The sequence below is a fragment of the Erithacus rubecula genome (assembly GCF_903797595.1).
Source record: "Erithacus rubecula genome assembly, contig: scaffold_593_arrow_ctg1, whole genome shotgun sequence".
NCBI lineage: Eukaryota > Metazoa > Chordata > Aves > Passeriformes > Muscicapidae > Erithacus > Erithacus rubecula.
The window spans coordinates 19,371-27,948 of NW_027635745.1; the positions used below are offsets into that span (position 1 = coordinate 19,371).

Sequence of the window (8,578 nt, forward strand, 5' to 3'; positions counted from 1 at the left end):
CGGGGCCGAGGCTGGGCCAGCAGGAGCTGCAGAGCTCACTGGAGGGACACCCTCAGCTCTGGCCACCATCTTGTGTGTGGCTGCCTCAGCCCTGGCCACAGTTTTGTGCCTCCACCACGTCCAGCTCTGAAGGGAATGGGTTGCTCTTTTGCCAGCAGTCAGGGTCAGCACTAAGGGACCCACAGCAATTTACAGAATAAGTGTCATTTACTGAAGTGAATGCAGCAAAGAAATACAAAAGGATAACCTGTGCAATGCACTGCATTATTACTACAAAAATGGCCTGTAGGGACTAAGAAAGATACAACACCAATTACCCAAATACTTGGCCATTGTCCAGACATCACCTGGGGAGCCCCTGTCACAGCAAAGGATTGGAGAGGCACTGCCAGAAAATGGAAATTCCTTTGTAATTTGCCAACCCAGAGGCAAAGCCATCAACTTTGCTGTGAGAGGGCCCAGATTTTACACCCTTGTATTAACAAGCCACCATAACTTCGAGTGTGGGAACATCTGGTTTCATTCTCCTCTAATCCAGGGCTCAGGGAGATACTAAGAGAGTTTACTTTCACCATATAACTTCAAACACAACCAGATAGAGATATCTAGTTCTGTGGCCTTGTCCAGTTTCTAAATGTAGAAAGGTAAACGCCTGTTTCACTAAAAGCAGATTCATACATATACTGGTAATGATCATGCATATTTTGTTAATGAGTGAATATAAATATAATATTTGGTTGGAAGGTTTATCTGGAAGTCAGCTTTGGCTTAGGGCTTGTTGTTGAGGCCTTAGTACTTCCCTGGAATTGTCCTTTCCCAGGCAGTGATCCTGTCCCCTCAGCTGCAATGGAATCCTCAGGTGTTCCCACAGGGATTGCTCAGGCTCTGCTTGTGCTGAGTTCCTTGTGAGTGGAGTCATCAGTATCTTGGACAAGCAGATTCTCTGTCACAGTGTCCAAAAGTTTTCCCTGGGATCCACCAGGCTAAGAGGAAAGCTCTCTGAAGCTGTGACATGGGAATTGTCCTGCTGGGTGGCCGTGGCTGAGTCTGAAGCACAGCAGCTCTCTGGCCGTGTGGTGCTGCTGGCAGAGCTGGCTGCTGCCCACTCAAGGCTCAGGCAGGCACCTGAGCTGCCTTGCTGTGCTGCCAAAACCATCTCAGTGCTCGGGGGCACCTCCCGCCCCTGGTCCCAGTGGGTCCCGCTGGCAGTGTCAGAGCAGTGGCTCGTCGGGGTCGGTGCTGCCCCTGCTCTCCACTCGCCCTGGCCCCGGCAGTGCTGGCCCCGCTGCCATGCACACACAGGGAATGGGAACTGCTGCCTGATGCTTTTGGAGCTGTGCCACTCCTGCTGCTGCTGCTGCTGAAGAAACCTTGAATGGACTAGTGGGACTGTGGGCTGTATTGGCCTGTGATAGCAAGGTCATGAAGGCAGAGGTGCAGATGGTCCTGTCAGTCCTATATCTGCCTGTTTCTGGAACCCAAAGAATCCCTCTTGATCCTGTGAGGCACTGAGTTTGCAAAGTAATGGTTCCTTTGTTGTTGTTATTTTCCCTTTGGGCAGCATCCATATTTGAAGCCAGCTGAGCCTCACTCCAGACTGGCATCTCTGATCCCTGCAGTGAATCCATGGAGGCAGTTCAAGAGGTGGTGATGATCATTGCAGGATGACACTCTAGTTCAAGTTCTGAGTGGGTCTCAGAATAAAAACTCTATCAAACCTCAACTCCATTGGGAGGTTCCCTTACTTGTAATCCTGTGAATAAATGCTATGTTGCCTTTGAGCATTTTTTTTTCAAATGGAAAGTTCCATTTATAGTGGTTTTGGTATGATTAGGAATGGGGAAGTATCTCCTTCTGATGCCCAAATAGTTTTTGCTATTTTTTCCCTTCATATGTATTCCTAGATTTGTACACTACTGTTGTATGGTTACATAGTTCCAGGGTAACTTCAGTACTTTTCCTCTCCTGATAGGCAGAAGGACAAAACACATCCCAAAGGCTCCTATCCTATGTTAGCTCCTCTGTGAACCACAGTTAAAACATGTTCTCAAGGTACTTTCTCATAAAGTAGGTATAGCCTGTACAGCTAGTACAGCTAGTAGCAAGAGGGGCTCCAGAAGAGGTGGAAAGAAATGGAGGAAATTTCCTCATTATTGTGCTTCTCCTTGGGAATTCTTGTCAATCATGCTAATTTTCCAGACTTATAAAACCACTTTCAGCCTATGTGGGGTTGTCATCTTTCCATATCTGCCCCTGGAGTTTTCCAGTTAGAGGCCAGAATTTATATTAGTTTCTCTATTAATATTGACTCAAAAGTGTGTTATTTTATGTTTTAATGTTTCTCAATAACGAGATGTCACAGACTGACCAGCCAACAGCAGGATCGACCCACCAGGGGAGTTTCTCCTGCTTTGTGACTCAGGAGAACTTCCCAGGCTATTTTGTGTTTGCTGTAGGGAAGGTTGGGCTGCTTTGCATAAATTCACAGGATCGACCAGTGCTGGGAGGGCTGCACCTTGCTGCCCTAGTGAGAGGTGTTAAGCTGCCCCTTCCCCTTGGAGGCAGACAAGTACAGCACTTTTGTGCAGAAACACTTAATTAGCCCTGGTTTGCAGATCTGCAGCAACTGGGGTTGTTGCCTGATCCGAAGAAAACACAAACAACCGAAGTCGTTTATGCGGTGCTTTATTGAGGCCTCGGGAGCCTGTGGACTAGCGTCCAGAGACAGAGCCCCATTTGTCAGAAAATTCACAGGGTTTTTATATGCTTCTTTACACGATTTCTTCATCTTAACAGATTCTTACCACATTTTTGATACCTGGTACCATAATCTCTCTGACATTTAAGATTTTGCCAAAAGGTACATTCTTTAGATAAATGGATACACTCCTTAAGATAAGTAATTATTTCACAACTATACTGCTTACATTACAAAATTTGCTATAAAATTCATCTGCCGGTTACATGCGGCCTACTAAGCCTTACCATAACTACTACTAATGTTAACTAATGTCAATTACTAAGGTTTATTATTACTTTAATACAATTTATTATATCAAATGGCAACATTTCCCCCCTTTTGAGCATTCTTCAGTCTTCTGCAAGGGTGCTCAACTCTTCGTTATCATTGAGTCTTTTAAATGCTGGATTTCTTGCTTGATAGCAACTTCAGTCTTTGGAGAAGACAGGTGCATCTCGTTGGTTTTTGTCAAAGCTTTATCACCCTTTTGGTGTGTCTGGTTTCCTTTTCAATAACTCTTAAAACACACTTATACACTAACCAGATAATTAATAACAAGACTGCAATTAACAGAATGTACTGTATTATGGACGAAACCCATTCAGATGTTCCAAAAGGGATAACTTCTAGGGGTTAATTAGTGCAAAGTATTATTAATTTTATACCAGTAAAAGCCTAAATAAACACAACCCATTTTGTTTATTGTATAGTTTAATTGTCTACTCTCTAATAAGCCTATTTCCTGTGGGCCCCAAGGGAGAGTAACACTTAATTTTGCTAAGATTTTTGTTGCAAGAATACTGTACAAGAGCCTGTGGTCATTTATTTATACTTAGTTTTATTAAAGTCTGGCATTCCTACTAGACAAGTTCTAAAAGGGCTAGTAGTGGAGACTAATGCTAAACAAAAGAAGTGGTGTTTGTTTTATTAGCCCATGTTACCTTTTTTTTTTTTTTTTTTCTTAGTTTATGTTCGAAACGGTATCACTGTGCAACCTGTTAATCATTAAAATGATGACACAACATACACTAAATCTGTGGCTCTATCACTCACTGACAAAGGGTTTTAATATTAATTTAAATGCCATATTGTTTTTCTCGCTTATTCTATATCAAGTGTTTCAATGCCAAATATGACTTTGGTTATCTCTGAATTTATAAAAGGTAAGTTTTCCCTAAGCTCGGTACGTATTAATCCAATAGTATCTTTTTCACAACAATATCCCAATATTTTACTTTTTTCCCAATCTTTAATGTTTCTCACAGCGTTCTGTATTCTCCACTTACAATGTATTCTATATAAATTGGCCCTGTTTTCTGCTAACAACAGGGCTTCCCTCATGTTGCGGGCTCCCGTTGCTGTTCTCAGTTCTGTTTGCCAGGTTAGGGCACGATTTCTCCAAGAGCAAGCAGTACACAAAGGTTGTGACATACCCCACTGAGATTTTATAACTGTAGAGTGACACCTTCCACAATGTAACAATACTAACGCTTTACCAGTACACTTTTTCCCTTTGCAGTTCCAACACTTTCTTATCTGTAAATTTAGAATCTTGTTAATTATAGATTGTTCACAGTTATCTAATAGTCCAGTGGCTATTGAAATGTCCGGACGATCCCAATCAATGTTGATTGGTTTACCAGTAACTTGCTGGAGTTCAAAAACTGCGTCTTGTAAAAACAATTTATTCCGTAGCTGGCGAATCTTTGAGTTTTATTCCCATTCTGGTATCATTCTTGGTAGGAACCCAAGTTATACCTGAGGGAGTAGAAACGCAAAGGTAACTTTTACTCTAATAAAGAACTTTTGCTGGCTTCTGCCAAATGCTAGTGCGAGAATTTTTATATTGGACCCAAACACTTGGTTGAATGTCATGCACTGGATTTTTCGGTGGCATGGGTCGGTTTCACTGCAGAGTTTCCGAGCTGGATCTGGTTTTTTTTAACTACTGGGTTATTTTTTTAAACAGGTTGGACACATAGCATTCACTCTTTTTGCCAATGTTAACATCTGGTTAGAAATTACTTCTCCCTTTTTTTTTAATTTTACTAAGGCCTCTACTTCCCAATGGCATTTATTATGTTTTGTTTCCAGAATTACCTTCATGATTCTGGCAGGCACTACAACTTGTCCCATTGCGGTTACATACCATCTAACTTCATTCTTTTGGGCCAGCAGCAGTGATGCCAGTTTTTCGTCATCTGGCAAGTACTTAGGTTCCTGTAATAAATGTGGAGTTACTGGGCTCACCTTAGTTGGTACCAAAGCCATTTGAGTCCATACTTCTCTTGCTACATCCCGAGCTGTCCGATTTGCCATCCGGTTTCCTTCGTAGATTTTTCCGTCTTCTTTCTGGTGTCCTCTAACATGCATCACAGCTACCTTCGCAGGTTGGTGAACCGCATTTAATACAGCAAGAATCTCAGTTTTATATTTGATAGTAACTCCTTGAGAGTTCAATAACCCTCGTTCTTTCCACAGAGCTCCATGAATGTGTACAACTCCAAAAGCATATTTAGAATCAGTCCATATGTTTACCTTTTTCTCCGAACTTAGTTCCAAAGCTCTTGTCAATGCGATAATTTTTGCTCGTTGGGCTGAGGTTCTGGGAGTCAGGGCTTTTGCTTCTACCACTGTTTTTACTGTTGTTACAGCATACCCTGCATACCTGGTTCCATTTTCCACAAAACTGGATCCATTAGTAAACAGTTCCCAATCCGGGTTTTCCATTGGAGTATCCTTTAAATCAATTCTGCTTGCATGTACTTGTTCAATCACTTCCATACAATCATGCACCAATTTCCCTTCCTCTTGCTCGCTGCGGAGAAATTCTGCTGGGTTAACATGATTAGTCATTTTCAATTCCACATCATCCTGTTCTCTCAGGATTGCTTGGTATTGTAGCATCCTGCTGGACGAAAGCCAATGACCCCCCTTTTGCTCCAGAACTGCCAGTACCATGTGAGGCACAAATACCTCTAATTTTCTTCCCAAAGTCAATTTCCTGGCCTCCTGGATGAGGATCACCGTGGCCGTAACTGCCCGCAAGCATGACGGCCATCCAGCACTGACTGGATCTAGTTGTTTTGAAAAATACCCTACCGGGCGTTTCCAGGATCCGAGTCTCTGAGTTAGCACTCCAAGTGCTAACTTCTGCCTTTCATTCACATATAACTGGAAATCTTTGTTTAGATCTGGGAGGCCTAATGCAGGGGCCTCCTTCAAGGCTTGTTTTAAGTCCTCAAAGGCTTTTTTCCTTTGTAGGTCCCAGTGTAACTGTGGTTCTTTCAGGGCCTCATACAAGGGCTTAGCTAAGAGTCCAAAATTCAAAATTTACAGTCTGCACCATCCTACCATTCCTAAAAAGGACTTAAGCTCTTGATGGTTTCTTGGAAGGGGTAGGGCACATATTGCTTCTATTCGATTGACTCCCAGCCTCCTTTGTCCTTGCATGATTTCGCATCCAAGATAAATCACACTTGCTTTTATCAGCTGTGCCTTTTTCCTTGACACCCGGTAGCCACCCTGACCCAGCATATTTAACAATGCAATAGTCAATTTCAGACACGTTTCCTTTTCTTCTGCTGCTAGAAAAATATCATCTACATACTGGAGAATGACATAAGAGAATGGTGACTCTCTTACCTCAGCAGTCTTCCAATCTTCTAATTCCTTTGCCAATTGATTTCCAAATATCGTAGGACTATTTTTGAAACCTTGAGGCAGCCGAGACCAGGTGAGCTGTCTTTTCCTTCCAGTGTCAGGACTTTCCCACTCAAATGCAAAATATTTCCTACTTTCGAATGCCAGAGGGATGCAGAAGAAAACATCTTTCAAATTAATAACAGAAAACTATTTAAATTTTCTGACACAGATGTTAACAAAGTATATGGATTGGCAATCACTGGGTGAATGTCTTTGGCAATATTATTAATTGCCCTCGGATCTTGCACTAATTAATATTCACCATTTGGTTTCCTGACTGGAAAAATAGGAGTATTAAATTCTGATTCACATTCCTGCAGAATGCCTTATGTCAAGAACTGAGTTATTAAAGGAGCAACACCCTTTTTAGCCTCTAATTTGGTATCGTTTTATTCTGAGCTCCTTCTTTTTTTTTTTTAAATTTTACTACTACTGGTTGGGCAGCCTTTGATTTTCCAGGGTTCCCCGTTTCCCATACCCAAGGTACTACAGCTTGATCCACCTCGATAGGAATAGGAGAGGAATTGATTTCCCTTATAGTAAATAATTTAGCAACTTCTTCCTCAGGAAATTCTAATTAAAAAAAAAATTATTTTTACATTTAGTAACGATAGTAAATCTTTGCCCTATGAGTTTGGGGGTTTGGCTGTGAGGAAGAGTCTGGAAGCGGCGTCGGGGCAGGGGAGCTCATCCTCCCTGCCACGGGCAGCGCCAGGGTTAGATCCAGAGCGGGGCCAGGAGCACGAACGCCAGGCACGGGCTGCAGGACTGCGATGAGACCGCGGTGCCCCGGGCAGGCACCACATTTTCGGGCTCCTTGCGCTTTCGAGGCTGCGAATTGGGCACCTTTGTTACCAGCTTTGGCGTGGTGCCTTGGCAGCAGACGGTGACGCGCAGCTTCAGGCATCGCCCGGCGCTTTTGGGGCTGGGCACGGAGATGTAGTAGTAGGTCTCTCCGGGCTGGAACTCGAAGCCGAGTGGGAAGGGGGTAAAACGCTGGATCTTTTCGGAGAAGCGGACGGGCCCGAAGGGAGCCCGGGGCCAGTTGCACTTCCAGCGCATGAGGGCGTCAGGGGTTTCGTAGCAGCCGCGATAACCTTCCCGGTTTACTATGAAAAGCGTGAAGGTTTCTGCCTGGCCGGCGGGCACCGCCCCCTTGTAGTGCGGGCAGTAAATGTCTAGGTAGTCATTGATGGCCACTTGGATGGAATAGTCGTCTTGCAGAAACTTGGGGTTGCTGCCGTTCCAGTGGATACTGTGGCGGAAGCCGCGCACTGGCGGCGCCCAGAGCAGCGGCGCCCAGAGCAGGAGCTCGAACAGCGGCGCGGGGCGCATGGCTCAGGCTAGCCTGAAAAGTGCATACATACACTAAAAGATACTTATAGTTCCGTGCCTTCGGTAATTCTGAAAAATCTACTTGTCAGTAATTTCCTGGTTTTGGTCCCATTTGTAGTTTCTTTGTCTGACTGAATACAATTTTGACCAATTTAACGTTTTAGGCATTCCAGTCCTAATTCCTTCTACTAACAATTCCTGATATTCCCTGATAGATTCCCTTCCTCCACCACTGTTTGGATCCCATTTTGGATTATTGTTCGGCACCAAGCCACCCACGGCTCTTTCAACTGAATGCAGCCCGATTACCTCCCGAGCACGCTCCCCCCACTGCCCGCAACACCATTTCCTCCTCGGTGGAACCCACTAAGGCATCCAACAAAACCTACATGTCATTTTAATTTGGACTCCGAGCCCTAACAATCACCCTGACCACCCGCGCCACTTCTCCAGGACTCTCACGGCAACCACCTGCTGATTGCCTCCGAATCGCTAGATCTCCTTGGGAGAAAGGCACCTTTACAAGCACCTTTTTTCCTTGGGGTCCCATAGCTTCCCTTAAGGGGGCAATAAGCCGGGGTTCCTCATGATTCTTACGTTCCCATCTAGTTCGAGCCGCGAGCGGGGTATTTCGCCGATTTTGAGGAGAAGCAGGGGAAGGGGTCGGGGGACGCACAACAACCTTTTTAACATTCTCTGGCACTGCTGTCACTTTTGCCACCTCCTCCTCTTCCTCCTCCTTTTCTTCCTCCTCCTCACTGCTCTCCGGTAATGATGGATACAGAGAGGAATGGGGTG

At 44.4% G+C, this 8,578-nt stretch overlaps 1 pseudogene across 1 annotated transcript; it reads right to left on the reverse strand.

Annotated features, from left to right (window-relative positions):
• Positions 1 to 7,162: 7,162 nt before the first annotated feature.
• LOC306816444 (ephrin-A4 pseudogene) lies at positions 7,163 to 7,780 on the reverse strand (annotated as a pseudogene). Its single transcript has one exon. The product of its transcript is annotated as an ephrin-A4 pseudogene (transcript).
• Between the last annotated feature and the right edge of the window lie 798 nt (positions 7,781 to 8,578).